At 43.5% G+C, this 20,392-nt stretch overlaps 1 protein-coding gene across 6 annotated transcripts in view; it reads left to right on the top strand.

Moving 5' to 3' along the window:
* NHSL1 (NHS like 1) overlaps positions 1-20,392 on the top strand; it is a 263,051-nt gene that overhangs the window by 72,479 nt on the left and 170,180 nt on the right. Inside the window, exon 2 of one of the 6 annotated variants that reach the window (XM_075924289.1) lies at positions 10,102-10,345. The exons of the other annotated variants lie outside the window; for them this stretch is intronic. The gene's annotated coding sequence lies outside the window, so the exon portion shown is untranslated. The remainder of the gene's footprint in view (positions 1-10,101; positions 10,346-20,392) is intronic. 6 annotated transcript variants of the gene reach the window in all.

Raw genomic sequence — 20,392 nt, 5'->3', positions numbered from 1 at the left:
CAAGCGATTTGTCTCGTGCCATCCATCTCCAGCCTTCCACAAACAGAGACCAGGGACACCATTCCTATGTCCTGGCTAATAGCACTCCATGGACCCAACCTCCATGAATTTAAACTCTGTTATAGTTCTAGCCTTCACAGCCTCCTGTGGCAAGGAGTTCCACAGGTTGACTATGCGCTGTGTGAAGAAGAACTTTCTTTTATTAGTTTTAAGCCTGCTGCCCATTAATTTCATTTGGTGTCCTCTAGTCCTTCTATTATGGGAACTAATGAAGAACTTTTCTTTATTCACCCTCTCCACACCACTCATGATTTTATATACCCCCCTCAGTCTCCTCTTTTCTAAGCTGAAAAGTCCCAGTCTCTTTAGCCTCTCTTCATATGGGACCTGTTCCAAACCCCTAATCAGTTTAGTTTCCCTTTTCTGAGCCCTTTCCAAGGCCAAAATATCTTTTTTGAGGTGAGGAGACCACAGCTGTACACAGTACTGAAGATATGGCATACCATAGTTTTATACTTCCCTCCTTCTTCTTCCCCTGGCTTTCCCCTTCCAGCTCCCTCCTCCCAGGTTTCCCCCTCCCCTCTTCCACCCTCTCTCTTCCCCTCCCCCACCTCCTTTTCCCAGTCTCCCCATAGGTTAATCCCCCCCCCCCCAGTTTTGTTAAATAAAGAGAGTTTCTATTTTTGAACACGTGTCCTTTATTTTTTACATCAGGGAGGGGTAAGTGGAAGGAGCTGAGGGAGGAATGGGGCATGAGCCCCCGATGGAGAGGACTGGGATGGCTCTGCAAGCTCCTTGGGGTGGAAGCTCTCCTTCAGGGCCTCCTGGATCATGACGGCCCCTTGATTGACTCCCCCCAGATGGCAGCCTGTGGCAAGTGCAGCCGGGCTGATGGCCGAGTGCTGTGATGTGCCGAGTGAGGGCACTCAGGGCACTGTAAGTCTGTGTCCAGACTCAGGGTTTTTTTCGGGAAAAGTAGCTTTTTTCCGAAAAAACTTCCCCTGCGTCCAGACTCAAGCCGCGTTCTTTCGAAATTAAATCGAAAGAACGCGGCTTTTCTTTCGATGGAGGTAAACCTCATTTCACGAGGAAGAACGCTTTCTTTCGAAAGTTCCTCTTTCGAAAGAAGGCGTTCTTCAATGTAAATAGGGCTTCTTCGAAAGAGAGCATCCAGACTCACTGGATGCTTTCTTTCGAAAAAGCAAGCCGCTTTTTCAAAAGTTCAACGTGCAGTCTAGACGCGTTTCAAAAGAGGCTTGCAGTCTAGACATAGCTTAAGACAGGACTGCTTTGCTGTCCCTCATCGAGTTAGACAAGCAAGCGGAGAACCCTGAGAACTGTCTGTCCGGGGTGGTGGTCGGGTCCCTTCAAGCACAGCCCTCGGCTAGCCTGAGACAGCAGCTCCACGCTCTAAGTCCTTACCTGATGCCCTGCTGGCACTGGTTCCGGCCAGCCTTAGCTTCAGTTAAGGGTCCACTCAATGTGGACATGCTATTTCGAATTAGCAAAATGGTCATTCGAATTAGTTTTTAGGTCTAGATGCACTAATTCGAATGAGCTTATTTTGAATTAATTCGAATTAAGTTAGTTTGAATTAGTGCTGTAGTGTAGTCATACCCTCAGGCTCTATGTCTGTATCCTTAGTAGTGAAACATAGCTAATACTACTTTTACTATATCATAGGTACATTGTGAACCCTGGTAGTGTTTACGAAGAGCTCTCAAGGTGTAACATGGTTATGATGCCTGATTATTTAAAAGGGGCCAAAATGTGAATTAATGAATAGTCAATTTGAGTATTTTTACTTTGGCCTATAAATAGATATACCATGGTTTCTACATGAATGAAGTACGGAAGTGAAAATGGAAGGATGTGAATGGGATAGGATGAAGTAAAAAAGATTGAAGGGTGAGAGAAAAATTTGATTTTATACATCCAGTCCATTTTCCTGAATTACAAGGATGCCCCAGAGTTCTTAAAAAACTTTCTTTCTTCACACTCTATACCATTATGAAAGCTTTGATATAAAAATTTCCAAGACACGAAATAATTCCAGTGCTGTTCAGTGAGAGAGGTCTTATGTTTTTCTGTTTCCAATTGTGACATTCTATTTAGAAAATTGTGACATTCTATCTTTTTTTAACATGGTGGGAAGGTGGGACCCCACCCCGGCCATGGCTGTGCTGGAGCAACCTTGGTGGGTAGTCAGGGCCATAGTTTGGGATGTAACATTTCAATTAATTGGCTAATTGAATAGTCAGTGCAATTTGCATTGACTATTCGATTAGTTGATAAGGTCGCCTCTGCCTTTGAAGTGTAACAGCCCATCTATCGATCTATCTAACTAATCTGGGTGCGCCTATCTGTTGTGTGTCTGTCCTTGAGTCTGTTTGTTCAAGAACTCCTGCTAAACTGTAAGATCTAGGACCACCACATTTTGATATGTTGCTTCCTCTTCTCCTACCTTAAAGCAAGATCAGAGTTTGGTTGTGCTATAACAGCAGTTCTCAAACTTTTTGGGCTCCGGAGCCCTTTACATGCGTAAACATTTATGCGGAGCCCCAGTGGTCCACTGATTGTGTGTGTTGTACCTATTGATGTTTCCAGTTTGTCAACCTCACGGAGCCCCTGGAGATGTCTCGCGGAGCCCTGGGGCTCCTCAGAGCACAGTTTGAGAAACATTGTACTAGAACAACTGGAAATCCGGTGAAAAAGACAGTTTTCCTTAACATGAAAAGGGAGGGGCTTCTGTTCAGAGGGATGCTATAGGAGAGAGGCCACTGAAGGCAGGTAGCCCTCACGGCAGAGCTATTCTTCAGTGTCCACTGGGGGCAGCCATACCACCAAGGCAGTGGCCAGCAGGGCTGGACCTCCACTGTCTTGTCAGCAACCTGAGTAAGTAGCCCTCCTGCCCCAAACCATTTCCCCTCCTCCTGGCCCTTGGCAGCAGCATTGAGGTGGGGGGAGTCCCTGATGGTCTGTGGGGTAAGTGGGAGAGAACAGGCTCTTGGGCAGGGAAGGCCCCTGGTGTCAGGGAGGAGGGGCTGAGGGAAAGAAAAAGCCTGTGTCAGATGGGACCTCCCCTGCCCTGAGACCTCCCACTGCTCCCATCCCTCTGCACTCAGCCTTCCATCCCCCTGCACTCCCTCCCCATCCCTAATGCCCTGGCCTGAATTTTGTACCCTCCATACTGCCAGCCCCCCGGTCCTGTAGGACCTGAGTACTGCTGGGTAGATTTGCTAGTGTTTGACACAATGATCTTGACATTTTTCTTCAAGATAGACTTTTTCCTAGTTATTCATGCCTTCTTTATGCATGAGAGCTTCGTGAGAATCAGAATGTGATGGGACTGCATGCTTAGTGGGATTCTCTGTTCGGAGCTTTGCAGCCTATACTGGCTTCCTGCTCATTTCTAGGTATTGATGTGGCTGCCTTCTTACCCATGTACAGTGGCTGTATCTGAGTGCATACACAAAGTGCATAATTTAGATTTCTGGGGTCTATTGACAGCACATTGTTAGCTGAGGGCCTCCAAGTCGGCAAATTATTTCCACCATTGATTTGGTGTATCCAAAGCTTGTTGACCTTCAGGATGTAGTACACGGCTCATCTGTTTGCTCAGCTTTTGCTTGAGGTGTGTGGAATTTACCAAGGAATCTATCTTCTGTTAGGTAATATTTGTACTGGGTTACTGATTGCAAGATATGACTGTAGTCACATTTTATAAGTTCAAAAATGTAATAGAGTTCATAAACTGCTGATCTTTGGCGAGATTTTTGTGTTTTTGTGGAGTTATAGTTTATCTAGAGTTAAATTGATGTCATGGTGCACAGATTTGTGATGTGAATGTTCTTAAATTTGTCACTCAAGATATGTGCAGTGCAGGAAATTCATGCATCTAATATATGGCATTAGTTTAATTTTGGTTCATGTGGAAGTAAGGATGATGGCCAACATTCTTTATGATGCTCAAAAATTTCAGTATGAAGCATTCTTGTAAACGAGGTTTTTTTTCTCCCTCTCTTGTAAGGCATTTGCTGGTTAATACTGCAGTAGGTTTGTGGCTTGGATGAATCTTCTGGCTTTCATTGCATTACCATTTTAATTGAAATACCAAGCATAACCAGGGGCAAAAACTCTATATGAAAGTGGGAGAATCCATGGGAGACTCTCTCCCTTTTGAAAATGGCCTTTGGTTTGTCCTTCAGGAGCATATTTGAATTATTTATTTCTTACATTTTAATAAGCAAGAATGATTAGTATACTAAGACACTACAACAGCCTTATTTAAAAACAAAGACCATTCAAAATATGTACAATTTTGAAACCATATTTTGATGTACACAATCCTTTTAAAATTACACATTCTTTTATATATTAAGGTGTTTAAAATAATTGCATTAGGATATAGAGGAGATATGGTCCTCTGGTTAATAATAGTTAGCCCCTATAATGCCATCCAAAGATCTCATAATGTTTTGCAAATATTTGCTGCCACTGATTATAGAACCCATATGGCACAACAGGGTACAACCTGGAACTGTGGGCCCATGTCATGTTAATTCACTAGCCTAGTTGTATCCAATGTTCCCTCTAATCTTTACCATCCAGGTGTAGAATTAATTTTATTATGTGCACTGAGGCATGTGTGAATTTGCACCACTAGTAGGCTGTTAGTTTTTTAGGTTTTTAGACTGCTGTGGCACATTGAGCAGATGTTTTCAGGGAACTGTACACAATGATTCTAAGATCTCTTCCTGGAGTAGCAACAAGCTATTTTAGATCCCTTCATTTTTGTGTGAATAGTTGGTATTATATTTTTCCATGTGCATTACTTTGTATTTCTCACCACTGAATTCCATCTGCCTTGATGTTGCCCAATCACTCAGTTTTGTGAGATCCCTTTGTAACTCTTTGCAGTCAGCTTTGGACAAATTAAAATCCCAGCTGCACAACACTCATTGCTACTCTCCCCCCTCCCATGCACCCACCAACCCACGCACGTTAAGTATCTGGCAATTACTTGGATGACCAGTCTTTTGTTCAAAAGCTTCAGGAGGTAGCTGAGTTAGCTGTACAGGATAAACTTAAAAAACAATAAATAGTCTGGTAGCACCTTAAAGACTAACAAAACATGTAGATGGTATCATGAGCTTTCGTGGGCACAGCACACTTCTTCAGATGTTGTTCTTAATTACCTGCTTCTCTCTTTTTATAATAAACTCCCTGCCCCAAAGGCAAAGCTGCAAGTAGTTCAAACTCTATTGCAGTTAAGAGCTGCCTTTGGAGCCAGGGCATTCAGCTTTCAACAGATCTCAAGTAGAACCCCAGGTGTTCAAACTCTGGAGGCTCCCCATAAATGGCGCACATGGATTAATTGAAGGTACAGTGTGTTACATTGACCTTTCAGCAAGGCTTTTATTTCTAAAAAATAGAGGCAAGGACATCCCTTGTAGGCTATCTCCTGTTTTGCTGCCTATAGCTGATTTCAAGTGGGCTACTGTTTAGGTGTAGTTCTATTTCTCATATTTTCCATACAGTCTTAAACACCTCTGAATGCAGTTTTGGTTGTTGGTGATTTATATTTAAAGGTCTGAGTGGCCTTTCATGTTCCTGCATTGCACGCTGAGATGTTATACAAGTTAACACCACTTTATTTCTTAGAAGTCAGAACAAAAAACTAGGACTGCCAAGAGATTAAAAAATTTTATCGTGTGCATCTTCCCTTTGAAATGCTGCAGCAATGTCTGTGATTAATGCATCTAAAAAATAAATGTGTTAATCCTGTCCTGTGTTAATCACAGGCATTAATGCAAGTGAATTGGCAGCCCTACAGAAAACTAAAAAGAGTGAGACAAAACAAGCTGATTCATACCACAAGAGGCACAATACATCCCATCTTACTATAGGCTGGTGGTCTGCAGAGTGATTGCTTAGGCCCGTGGTCACCAACCAGTAGATCGCGATCTACCGGTAGATCTCAGGGGCTCTAAGAGTAGCTCTTGAGCCCTCTCTGAACTGTGCACCTGTGCAGTACATTTACATTAGATTTCCTCATTTGAGGAGCAGCTACTCACCGAGCAACAACACAGGTGAGTAGCTGCTAGGAATGGTGGGAGCTGGGAGGTCAGGAGGGCTGAAACACCCCAGCCAGCTGACTGTGGCTTTCAGCTGAAAGAGGCTGCCCCATGCTCCACCTGATCGACAGCTTCTCCTCTGCGCCTGCCCACGTGGATCTTGGCGCACCCTGGCTGAGCGCCATGGCCAGCTGGCCGGGCAGCCACATCTCTTCCCTCCAGCCCGGCTGCCCTGCGCTCAGCCCAGGGAGGCTGTGTCTAGCTCCAGCTGTGCTGGAGCAAGCTTCCCAGGCTGAGCGCAGGATCACATATGCCCAGCTGATGAACTGTATACGACTAGCAATCTCAGACTACAACCCAGACTTCAAGACACTGGCAGATACTGTTCAGTCACAGGAGTCACACTGATACTTTGTTATTGGAAGAAAAAATATATAATTATCAATACTTGATTTTAGATTTACAAAATAGCAGAGAACAAAATGTATAATTGTAAATGCTTCATTTGACATTTAAATAGCATGAATTAAAAAGACCATTTATTTCATAACTATAAACGGGATTTTAATTTTATATATTGCATAATTAAAAAATAAACTGTTTAACAGAGTGTATAACTGGGGATAGCAAGTGATGGACAGGAGAATAGAGAGGGCGGGGCTTCAAGGAAGGGGCGGGGTGGTAGATCTTCGCCTGTTCTGAGACTTAACAAGTGATTTTGGGTGTAAAAAGGTTGGAGACCACTGGCTTAGGCCTAGAGTGCATGATTCCCTACAAAGCCCCCATCTGCCAATAGTAAAAAACACATTTTATGTGGCAGCTTACAATTTTAACATAGTCCACTCAATCATTTTTTCAGACGCACTTAAATACTGTGGTGCCAGTATAGAAACTCAGATGATAAGTAATATATTTTTATACTTTTATTTATCTGTACTATTATTGCAAGGCCCAATTCAGTAAATGTGCACCTGATTATAATAGTGGCAGAGGAGGTATGTTTATATGGATGCAATCAAAGGTGTAAATTGTAGCTCGACTAGCCATCGTCTGTCCTCAGGCCCAAGTTATGATGAAATACTCTAGGTTGGACCTCCCTGGTCCTGCACTTTGGGGGCCTGCCGAATGAGGGAATTTGCTCGATATGGGGAGGTCCCCTGCCACCGGCCTCCCAACCTGCTGCCTCTCTCTGTGGCTGGCTTTGCTCTAGCCCCACTGCCACTGGACTATAGTCCTGCTGCTGCCAGGCTTAGGCATAGTGGGCTGGCTAAGGCTTGCCAGATATGGAGCTTCCCAGCTGTTGCAGTGGCCCTGCTGGGGCTCCCTGAAGACAGGACTTTCCAGTTCAGCTGCTGACCTGCCGGGCTCCACGGCTGCCCTGCTGCTGCCATGCCAGGACGGAGCTCTGCAGGGATGGGGCTCACTGGTCCCACTGCTGCCCAGCCTGGTCTGGGTTCCCCGGGGACGGGGCTCACCAGCTGCCAGTGCCCTGCTGCTATCCCACTCTGATGGGGCTCCTCTCAGCGGGATCCCCAGCCATCTCTGGTCCTGTTGGTTGGGGCTTCCTGCCACTGGACTCCGGGCTGGATCTCACAACTATTACACCAGAGTCCCAGATTTAGGAAGTTTAACCTGTATTGTGTTTTGAGGACTTACTATGTAGTGGTAGGGTGGTATTGCTATGAGTCTTAAAAACAGGCCATAACGTGAAACAGGCTAAATGACATCAACCTTTTCTGCTTCGTAAGTATTATGAACATATGTATTCCATGTGTAGACAGTGTGCTCTGCTTTTATAACTCTACAATGCCTCTGTGCATTGGTAATTAAGAGGTCTTTTGTATTTTAAACCACCTAAAATGTTATTTAAGTGTAGGTCAGTTTTTAGTTACAGGTCTACACTGTTTTAATTATGCAAATAGAAAAAAAACTTGTTTTGCTTAATGCTTCAAGTATTCCTGAGTTCCTCTTTCCTAGTACCTTCCTTTTTAGTTAATTATTTCCAGATAAAAACAGCTGCATGATTTAACTAGAGGAGAATATTTTTGATAGGAATTAGATTATAGTGTTTTCATTATTTGCTGTTCCACCTTTTATAGAACTCCAGCGAGGTAAACGTACACTTATCGTCCCCTTTTATAGGGAACCAAAGTTTCTTGCCTGCAGTAACTAATATAAGACAAGTAATTTGGTGACCTGCTAGAGAATTTTCTAATGGCTTTTCTCAGGGCTTGTTTACACTGCCACTTCTCTACGCTGTAATTTTCTCACTTGGTGGTGTGAACCCCTATTTCTCCTGAGTGCAGCAAGTTACAGTGCTATAAAGTGTCAGTGTAAATAGCCTCCCAGTGCTTATCTGGTTTACCTACAAGGCTGGAAGAGTGTTGTGACCACACTATCTGCCTCACTTTAAACTTAGCAGTGTAGACAAAGCCTTAGTGAGTCTCTTTTATTGCAGAACAGACTTGGAGTGTATGATTCTGTGGATTGCTTGAGTACCTTTGCAGTACAGGCAGTCCCCGGGTTACATGGATCCGACTTACATCGGATCCCTACTTACAAATGGGGTGAGGCAACCCCACACTAGCTGCTTCCCCCCAGCAGACCAGGGAGACGTGGAGCGGCTTTTTTCAGCAGACACCTCAGCTTGAGAATAAAGGACTGAGGGAAGTGAGGTGTGGGAGAATAAAACTGAGCTCTGGAGAAATGTTTGGCTAGAGTTTCCCCTACAAAATGTACCAGTTCCGACTTACATACAAATTCAACTTAAGAACAAACCTACAGTCCCTATCTTGTACGTAACCCGGGGACTGCCTGTACTCATTCCACAGGTTCCTCAACTCAAATGCTTGAGTTTTCACACAGATTGGCATGAAATACCTTGTACTTAATGATTACTGACTGAGTACACATACAAGATTCTGCTGTTGCTACCATATTTAGAAAGTAATCCATATATGCTTCATTTCTTCCAGGTTTTTTAAAATGATGGATTAGCTTTTAAAGATGAATAAATAGGGTTGCCAATCCTCCAGGATTGTCCTGGAGTCTCGAGAATTAGATTAATTTTTAATTAAAGATTGTCATGTGATGAGACCACCAGAAATACAGCCAACCATGGCAACACTATGAATAAAATATTTCCTAAGTATTTTGAATTCATCTGTTCAATTTAACTTATCTTTCTGTCCCTACTGCCCTTTAATATCTAGGCATAGAGTGCTCTAAATATGTTTACTTCTAACCAACAATAAGATAAGGTAACAAAATCAATGGGTGAATTTGATTTCTCTAACTGCCCTCTCTTTTTGTAGTTAATCTGCATAAACTTCAGCCTCTGAAGAAAAGGTGCAGTTTGTGGCCACCCTCTTCTTTTCCCTCCAAATCCAAGGATGTGTAGAAACAGATCTGTTGGGAGGAGGTGGTCATTGAGTGTTTGATGGCTTTATCACTTTTATTAAAGAACAGGGGAAAGACAAATGAGAACATTTTGGTGATTTTTTTAGAAAGTAGAAACTTTTAGTTTATTCTTTGTGCTATGAGTTTTGTCCAAGCAATGTAGAAATTACTAGGTAAACTGGATACAAACTTTCACAGAGGGCACTGTTGTTGTGTTCTTTTGGCTCATGGTTTTGTTCTGAACTCCATACAAATGAATGAGGAGAGGATGTAGCCAGAAAAAGATAGTCCTGTGATTATGACTCATAGCTGGGAGTAAGTGTTCAGTAAGAGACAAAAGTTGCTATTTTGCTGACCAAAAGTCATTATCTCACCTTTATACATCCTGCTTCCAATGGCTCAAACCCTTTGGCTTACAAAGCTGACTGTGGAAAAAGGCAGCAATGATAACCTTTTACTGTAAACCAGCCCTGATCCTTGACTCTGCTTCCTCACCAAGCCTCTGTCTCACCCTCTGGTCCTGGCATTCAGCTTCTGATCCCTGGTTCTGACCTTTAGCTCTGTTCTTGACTATGTCCTGTGGCCCTGATCCTTGACTCCAGCTCTGTTTCACTTTTACCTCCAGGCCTGTCTACCCCATGTCTGTGACCATTTAGCCCAATTGCCCATGTCTGAGTGATAGTGAATCCAAAGCCAAGAGTTTTGCTCCTCCTCCTGATGTGCATCCACAGTTGCAATCTTCCAGACACCAACACTATGGACAGCTGACCAGAATGCATCTGCGAAAAACATGGCTGCCCTGCACTACACTGGACTCCCTGATGGTTGTAAATCAGTCTAATTACTCCTGGAGGCATCATGATCAGCTGGTGAGATAAAAGAAAGAATTCTGAGTTGATTCAAAGGTTTCCTTTATTTATTTGTTTGGGGTTTTTTTTAATTAAACTATAACATTGAAGAGAGCTGCAGGATAAAGTTGGGTAAAGGAAATACCATTTCTTGGAACTGTAGTGGAAAAAACATTATCACTTAATGTCAACAGACTGTTTCAATAAATTGCAATATCTAGTTGACCGAGGGGGGGGAAAAAAAGGTTTACCTCAGTGCAGGATTTACCTAAATGATTTATCTTGGCTTTTCCCGCCTCTATATTGGAAAAGCTATGTTTTTCCTTCTCTGAGCTCCTCTCTTGGCTGATCTTTTAGAAACTTTTGGATGCAAATGAAACCTCAGTACAGAAGAGGGGAAGATGGATTTCCAGCAAAACAAAAGTGATTGGGGGAATTTACAGTAAAACTCCATTGGTCCAGCATCCAATGCTCTGGCACTCCTGATGGTCCGGCACCATCGGGAATCCGGAAGTGCTCTGGGCAGCCGGACAATTGGAGCTGCTCTGCGCCCGGCTTCCCCGATTCAGCCGCTGCTGAAACTGACCAGCAGCTGAATCAGGGGAGCCGGGAGCAGAGCAGCTGGGGTGCTGCCGGGTTGGTCTCTTAGCGCCAAGGGGTGACGCTACCGGACCAACCCGGCAGCACCCTAGCTGCTCTACCGCAGGCGTTCCCGATTCAGCCGCTGCTGAAAATGACCAGCAGCGGCTGAATCGGGGATGCCTGGGGCTGAGCCGGACTATCGGAAGGGGGGGCTATAAGAGCTCTGGGGTGGCATCACCCCACCCCAGGCCCCGCGTAGCCCCCCCTTCAGATAGTCCGGCATATCTGATAATCCGGCACCCCCTGGGTCCTAAAGGTGCTGGATTATCGGAAGTTTACTGTGTTGAGAGAGGTCTGCAAGTACTAGAATGGGTTCTCTCAGGTGCTGATTTTCTTTAAGGGAAACTGTGACCTAGTGGAATGAGTACAGTGCTGAGAATCAAGAGTGTTGCTTCTGCTCTTGATACTGTGACCTTTCAAGCCACTTCACTTTTGTGCTTCAGATTCCTTTTCTGTAGCAATGAGGATAACGATACTTTACTTTGTATAAAGTGGTTTGAAATATACATGTGGCATGTCAGGTCAGTTTAAACTATTAGAATTCTCCTCCCAGCCCTGATCTCACCCAGTGAAATGTGAAATGTGTTAGTAGGTACGCAGTGCTTGTTGCACTAGATACCCTGAGATAAATGTTACTGATACCTAAAATAAAAGTGACATACTTCAAATTGTGCGTGTGTGTGTATTTTATTTACACACACACACACACACACACACACACACACACACACACACACACACACTCCTTGAGCTTAATAGACTATGCTGTAAAAATATATATGGTTTGTTTTAATGAATTTAGTGGATTACCCTTGGAATTAGGGATGCTAAAATGCATGTAATTAAGTAAACAAGTAACCGCTGAAAGTATCAGAGGCAGCAGTGTGGAGTGCCAGGTGGGCTGGTGTGGGCTGGGAGCCGGCTTTTAAATCAGCTCCTTGCATGTGTAACCATGAATGTAGTTAACAGTATAGGTTTCACATCCCTACTTGGATAGAACCATTGAAGATTTGAGGCTACTGTTTTCTTGAATGCTCTGATAGTGGAATTCTCCCCGAATACTGTTTCTCCCATTTAAGCACTTAAGTTACTTATGTAACCCAGGGTGGGGAATATTTTTTGGATTGGTGGCTGATGACCCACAGTAAAATCAGTTGGGTACCACACACAAGTGAGAAGCAAAAAACAAACACCAAACCAAATCCTCACTGACATGATCCTTGATTGAAAAGGAGAGAGACACTCTCCACATTCCCTATGCACACCAGAGCCTAGAGGAGCCCTAGCTAGTAGATTTTGTGTGCTCTGGTGGGAGTGAGGTGGCTGAAGCACCATAGTGGGCTCCCCAGTGTTGGGGTCGAGCCTCGGGGGCCAAATCTAGGCAAGCGGGGGCCACAACTGGCCCCTAGGCCTTAAGTTCTCCACCCCTGGTTTAAGCCCCTTGCTCCTCTGTCTTAATGCAGTGCAAGTGGCTAGGAGAGAAATTCCACTGCTGCAGTCATAGTCTCTGGACTGGCATTGGGCTGGAGGTGCAACTGGAATTGTGAGCTGCAGTGCAATCTGCTCCCAGCTTTGGAGTCTACAGCCACTTACAGCAGCCCCAAAGGCTACTTCAGTGTATGGGGCTGACATTGCTCCTCAGAACAGCCCAGAATCTGTGAGGCACAAAGTTTTGCCCCGTTCTCCATGGGGCTGTGTTTTGTGTGCTGCTTCTCCCAGGAAGGATAGTGCAGAATTTACCCCACTTAGCCTTTGCATGTTGTCAATGAAAGTCCTCAGATGCAATGCTCTGCATAAACACAAAGGATTATGTATCGTGTATTAAGTGATAATTTATTGGCTGATTGGCCAGCTCTTCAGCGAAACCAGAGTACATTAACCTGAAATCTGAACTTTAATCTCGTGCATAGAGAACTGCCAGTGCTGAGGCATATTCAGCAGTTGCATTCTCTAGAGCTGTCACCAGCACTGAAATGCTCACACAAAAGCCGAAGATCGGACCAGCTCTTCATATATGAAGGTTGGTCATACATGGCTACAAAATATAGAAGCAAAATTAGCCCATAGCCTCTTCTTTTTCCAGAAAAGAATTGTGCCATACTTTGAGGGTCCCATTAAAAGTATGATTTCTGTTGCCAAGCATTGTATGAGAGAATAGTATGACCAACAAGTAAAGATTTAAAATGCTTCCTGACATGTCTGTGCAGCTTGAAGAAAAAGATGATGCTGGATAAGAGGAATGAATCGCTTTTTATCTGTTGAATTGTCTGCTCTGGTCTTGCCACTGTTGAAAGGAAACACTTTAAATGCTAGAGATAAAGAATATAACTTTCATAAAGCCAGTTTACTTTATTTTCAGTAGTTACCACATAGTTTGCCTTACACAATTTTTATGAAATGCTTTGAAAAATTGGCTGTAAGTATAATCCCATCTTTGTAACCTGCTCTTGTTCAATATCTTTTTTTTGGTGTGAGAATGAAGAAACATGCTTTTATCCAGAATTGTTTGGAAGACAATAGCATGAAACAGGGAGGTGACTCACAAAGGCTTTGGAGAAGGAAAAGCGTACAATGTGCTAACCACAAAGCATGGTAGTATCTGTATTTCAAAGGTGGTAGAGAAAGTAACATATGCACTTACATATCTCAGGGGAAACAGTACTGTACATTAAGGAAATCTATGCTCTGCTCTGTGCTGCCTCGCTAAAATTTTTAACTTGCATTAGGGCTTGCGGGCAGGTTTCCTACTTGATGTGGCTCTATGCAGCTTCTGCAAAGCAGCTGGTAGGCTTCTAGGCATATGGACAACGAGGGAGGTGCTGCATATTGCCCCCTCCCCAAGCTCCGGCTCTGTATCTCCCACTGGTCAGGAACCGCAACTAGTGGGAGGTGCCTGCGGGTGCAAGTAGTGCATGGAGCTTCTCTGGTACCTATGCACCTAGGAGCCGCAGAGATCTGCTGACCAATTTCTGGGAGACACCTTAGGTAAGTGCTGGCCGGACTCCATAACCCTTCCCAGGCCCGACCCCCTGATCCAACCCCAAGTTCCTTTTCACACCCCAAATCCTTTGGTCTCAGCCAGGAGCCTCTCCCAACCCCAAGCTCCTCATCCTTGACACTGCCCCAAAGCTCAACCGCCCTCCCCCCCCCACGTCAACTCCCTGCACTCAAATTCCCTTCCAGAGCCAGCACCTCCTTACACATTCTGAACCCCTCACCCCTGGCCCCACCCTGGAGCCTTCACAGCCCGTCAGAGCCCTCACCCTCCTCTCACATTTGAAACCCCCCCCCCCCCAGCCCAGTGACAATGAGAGAGGATGGCATGAGGAGACAGGCCTCAAGGAAGGGACAATGTGGGGGATGGGGCCTCAGGAAAGGGATGGGGCAGGTTGAGACAAAAGTATTCAATTTTATGCCATTAAAAGTTGGCAACCCTAGGATCATCAGGTACTCCTATGACTCTTCAGAGGTTGCATATATTGTCTGTTTTGTCCATTTCAGTCTAGACGGAGGGCAGACCACATTTCTGGCATTATTTCTGCATTCCTGATCCTAGTCCCAACAAGCAACTGTAATGAACACCTTCCCCCTCCCCCAATTAGATATTTCAGAGTTGTCAAAAAGAATCTTGTGTAGTTTCAGGTCCAAATATGGAAGGGGTGGGTATATGTGAATGAGTAATGTGGAAATCCTTCTGGTTTATCAGTATTGGTGCTCTCACCCCCACTGCATGCATGTAAATACACATTTATCATCAGTATAATATTTAAAATAATGTTTCTTTATGTATTTTTAGCAAGGCTGCTTAACAAGGCTGATGGGGACTCAGCCCTATCATTTTAATTTTAGATTACAGTAAAATTTTCCACCCCTTCCCCTGAGTGCACTGCCCTTTCTCCATCTCTTCCTGCCCCTGCTCCTCCACCCTCCCTGCTGTTGAACAGCTGATCAGTGACAGGTTGGGAGCCAGGGAGAGGAGCTGAATGGTGGGGCCTCCTGATGGTGCTGAGCACCCACTATTTTATACAGTAATTTATGCATGAAATCTACACCTTGGTATATGTCAGCAAGATTACTCATTATGCTCATTCTCCACCTAGAAATGCGAGAGAACTTCTCATAAGGTTGAGTCAAGATTACAGCATTGCTCTAGGTGTGGCATGTTTTGGTTTCACTTGGGAAGGCATGGATCTTTTTGAAATCTGCACAGACTTGCAACACTCTCTCTATATATACAGACTTGCAAAGCATTAGGGTACAGAACATGTGCACTTGAAAACCTTTTTAAGTGTGTTTTTCCTCCCTTCTTTCTAGTCTCCTAGAAATGCAGAGCCAGAGGTGTATGACAAAAGAAAAGCTAGACATTAAAAATTAATGCATTGTAAGTCTGGTTTGCATAAAATATATGGGTATAATTCCATTGTGAAAATATTTGGCAGTATTCAGCAGAGGAATTGTGAAATCTATGTGTTATAAAGAACATTTTCAGGACTCTGAGGTCAGTAGGTGTATTTAAGACCAGCCTGTAGTTCTATCCACAAGTCATTCCTGCTCTGTCCTAGGCCCTGCCTTCACTTTGTCCTTTCCATCAAAGCCTCACCCTTGCTCCTGTTCTACCTTTTTCCACCCCTTCCCCTGAGTGCATTGCCCTTGCTCCGTCACTTCCTGTCCCTGCTCCTTCACCCTCCCTGCTGTTGAACAGCTGATCAGTGGCAGGTTGGGAGCCAGGGAGACGAGCTGAATGGTGAGGCATGCTGATGGTGCTGAGCACCCACTATTTTATTTTGTCTGTGGGTGCTCCATCTCCAGAGTTGATTATGGCTTATAGCTCTGTTATCTACATCTACATGTAGTGGTTGTTCTTGTATTCGGGTGGGCATTTTGTTTTTACCTTTTTTGTGTGTAGGTTTGCCAGATACTTTCACAAAAAATCCCAAACATGGCGGGGAAAGAAATTGGTTGAACAAAAAGAAAAAAAGGGGGGGGGAAGAGGGGGAACCAAACCTGCTTTAAAACAAAAACAAAAAAAACACAAAAAGGGGGGAGGGGAGACCAAACTTGTAGGAAGAAAGAAAGGTTGCTGCACCTTTAAATTCCCACGCTTCCCCCACCAGACGTGGCAGGGGAAGAATGTCCTTGCCCACAGGACATACCACACTAATACCAACCCTGGAACTTTGCCTTGCAACAAACCCCGTTGCCAGCTTTGTCCACATATTTACTCTGCTGACACCTTCTGTTACAAGATCAAGAACACATATTCCTGTTCATCCAGAAATATAATTTATGCCATCATGTGCCAACAGTGTCCATTTGCTATGTATATTGGACAAACTTCTCAGACACTTCGCCAAAGAATTAACGCCCACAAATCAGACATCAGACTGTTTCTCAAAGAAAAAACAGTTTCTTGTCATTTCAACTAGACTGGGCATTGTCTCAATGACCTCACTACATGTATCTTACTTCAAAGAGACTTTAACACCAGACTACAAAGGGAAACCTCAGAACTGTCATTCATGCTTAAATTTGACACTTTACGAATGGGCCTTAACAAAGATGCTAACTACCTTACCCATTACAAAGATAGCTTCCCCAATTATCACCCCTAATATCATTATCTCATAGACACTCCCCCATCCCCCCCACACCCACCCTCTGTTCTAAAATCTGATTTGTCAATTTTATATGTGTTCACTTTTTTTGATTGTATCCCTTTGGTATATATGGTCATGCCAATTTTCTTCCACTATTTGATCTGAGGAAGTGGGTCTGGCCCACAAAACCTCATCACCTAATAAACCATCTTGTTAGTCTTTAAAGTGCTGCATAGTCCTGTCTTTTATTTCAGTAAGACCAGACTAACACGGCTACATCTCTATTACTATTTTGGGAGGTTGTTCTGGTGGAATGATGGCGTCAATAGGAGTTCAATCAGTGATCGATTTAGTGACTCTTACTAGACCCACTAAATTGACCCCCAGGGAATCGATTTGCCAGTAAGTGTAAACTTACCCTAATGTTTAAGCTCTGACTATAGAAACGTGGTGCAGTGAGGGAAGTGGTATAAACAGTAAATGTCTGAACAAACCTTTGCTGTGGCTGTATTTCAAATGGTGAATGTGTTTTGATGATTGTGGAATGATGGGCATATCATTTGGTAGAGATGTGTCACAGCCGGAGAGAGAACTGAATGTTCCTTTTAAAAGAAATTCATATTCTGCTGTAGGTATTACCATAAAATCTCGAGTATAATGCACACTTTTTTTTCCAGGTTTTTTAGGGTCAGAGCCAGAGTGCACATTATACAAAGGAGATTGTCTGTTAAAGTTTTTAACTCACCCTCTCCTCTGCATGGAAACTTTCCAGTTGCAGTGCTGGCCCGCCAGGCTCCTGGACAAGGCGAGAAGCTGGCGACGCCGCCAGACTGCAGCGCCCTGGCTCACTGCCTGCCAGGTCTCGGCACGGCGTATGGGCAGCTGGGCAGGGGCCCCCCGTCACAGGCACGACCTCAGCTGGGCAGGGGCTCCCCACAGCACGAGCTCAGTGTGGCACGAGCTCAGCTGGGCAGGGGCTCCCTGCGGCAGGCGCAAGCTCAGACAGGCTCCTGGACAAGGTGAGGAGCGCCCTGGCTCGCTGCCTGCCCGGTCTCAGCGTGGATAGCTGGGCGAGGGGGGGCAAAGGGCTCTGTGGCAGGCATGAACTTAGCGCAGCGCACGGGCTACTGGGTGGTGGAGCAGGTTTCAAAATCTGCCGCCGGCTCCCCGGGCGACCCTGCAGGTGGGAGCAGCCCCTTCCTTCCTATATATACCGTAAAATCGCGAATATAATGGGGGTGAGCATTATATATAGGAGTTCACTTTTTTCCAGGATTCTGACGTTGAAAAGGTAGGTGCACATTATAAATAGGTGCTCATTATACTCACGATTTTATGGTAGCTGTCAGTTATTTTTTATTTTAATTATTAGCATTTAATTATGAAGACTCATGTGCCTAATGATATTCAGCAAATTGCACATTATGCAAATTCAGCCACCTCTGCTTCCGTAGTTTTACCATCATTGTTCCACTTGTTTTCTTCTCTATAAAAAGCCTTAGTGCTTGTTTATATTAAACTACCAGCAGAGGGTGCTGCTTATTCAATATAGTCAGCATCTTTTCCTATCTCTTCCCTTTCCGATGTAAACAGTCATATCTTCTCTACAATTTCTCTAGCGCCTACTGAATCATAAAAGTGAGAAATAGAAAATATTTATTAGGTCATGTAGTCTGCTTCCCTGCCAGCATAGGACTGTTCTCCATTATGCATTTACTGGTGTACAGTTTAGTTTTAAAAATCTACAGCAATAAGGCTGCCAACAGTTCCCATGAGAAACTTCTACAACCTAAAGGCACATGCTGTCAAGAAATTTTTCTTGGCCTCACCAAGGTCTCCTGAACCTTGATCACTGTAATATGTTACAGATCTCACGCTGGACACAAGTGTATAGGCAGGTAATAAAAATATTTTGGCACACCTGTTAAGAAACTGGTAACTTTTTCAACACGTGCTAAACTTAAAACACTGCAGTATCTATTAAACTGTGGTATAATTTAGCTGAGAATATGCAGTTTGACGTAGTTTCTTTACCAGGTGCTCAAAGCAGCTAAGTAAATTAAAGGAGACGGAGAAGAAACTGTTAAGTAAATTAGGTAAAAAAATTACAAAACTACACATCACTTTCTTGCCAGGAGACAGTGTGATTAGAAGCAGTTGATGGTTTGATTCTGAGAACTCTTCCTCTGAGCTGAAACAAAAATTTCAATTATGAGTGTTTGAGAAAGTGAAGGGGCAGTGTAAACAGGCTTTGTTTAAGTTTAATGGGTTCTCTTCACTTTTGACCTGCAGTGATGGTGGTATTTCTACCTTAGAATTCTCAGGCAATTTTTTTGTGTTTGCTGGAATTATATGGGGAAGTGTTTGTGATTGGCAGGAGATCACTCTTTTTTTCAGCTGTTGCCTGAAGCAGGAGTTGAACCATGGTTTCTTTAGGTTCAAGGTAAATGTATAAGAGTCACCTACATTTGTTAACTAAAGAATCCAAGGAGTTGATGTATTTAGATATGTCTCATCCTAATTGACTTTTCCATAGCAGAAAAATATTGAGCTTCTAAAAACAGAGACCTGGCAGCCAAAATGTCTATGAAGTATTTTTTTTGTTGTGTGGTCTGCTAAACTTTGCTGATCTTCTAATTACAGTGACTATTTAGAATACTTTGTATGTTGAAAAAAAATGCAAACTTTTTTACAATAAAATTATGCTATAATTATCTTCCATGGATAGAGGAAAATTTAAATACAATCCTCTTCATCCTACAGTGTTTAGTAGGATGTAGAGTGCATCAGCTTCTGGGATTGCTTGGTCAGTAGATATGGGTTTTGTTTTTTTAAAATTTTCTAAGCCATGTAACTGTTCACCCTAGCCAATTTTGAGTTTTGGAAAGAATGTGATTACTTATGGTTAGAAGTATCTTTGATGTTTTGCCTGTGAAGAAGATTTCTGTGTTATGAAGCCACAACCACACCGAATTTAGACCTTCTGTGGAAACTGGTATAGCAACTCAAATTGCTGTGGCAACTTCTTAGATGTGGGACTTTCCTATAGAATTCTGGGACTATTGGCTGGAGAAGAATCATGGCTCAGTTTAAAAAAAAAACACTAAAATAAATGAGATTAAATTTTATTTCCTTACTGGGATAATAAAAGGGTTCACATGAGCTTGTTGCTAAAAACAGGATGATCACTCTCCAGAACTTAGTATGATTCTTTATGATCTCACATCAGTTCTGTTGTCCTGTAGTAGTAATGTTTTTGTTTTAGTGCTGTTGTTGTACCAAATAAAAGCAAGCAGGATCTTATGAGGGGGATAAGGCAAAAAGCCACATTTATTGTAAAGATAATAATAAAAAATAAAGAAAAGATAGAAGCAAACAACGTTGTTTAACTACTTATTCCTAACACTACTTAACCCTTATACACTTATATATATATATATATATAAAACCATTCATTCATACATCCATTCATTCAAGTTCTGTGTATAGTTACCAGCCTGGAAGTTGCTTGTGACAGAATACTGGCCAGGTATTCTGTACACAAGTGATGGTAGTGGGGAGCGAAGTCCTGATCAGATGCGCATCTGAAGCGCCTGGTAGGCTGGCAGCAGAACCTTAGACTCTGATTCCATAGTTTTTTAGTCCAGTTCTTATAGGAATTTGTTCCTATGCCAGTCTATGGAAATTGCTGCATCATGCTAATGTCTCCAGGGTGGCTGCCAGGTGCTCGTCAGTGATCTCATCGGGTGGACCTCCAGTACTTGGTTTTCTCCACTTGACACCTTTCGGTTGCACTGGCACCTGACTCCTTCTTCAGCCCTTTGTTGCT

Source organism: Pelodiscus sinensis, chromosome 3, assembly GCF_049634645.1.
Source record: "Pelodiscus sinensis isolate JC-2024 chromosome 3, ASM4963464v1, whole genome shotgun sequence".
Classification (NCBI taxonomy): domain Eukaryota; kingdom Metazoa; phylum Chordata; order Testudines; family Trionychidae; genus Pelodiscus; species Pelodiscus sinensis.
The sequence above is the reverse complement of the archived record's forward strand: the minus strand, read 5'-3'. Positions and strand labels throughout refer to the sequence as shown.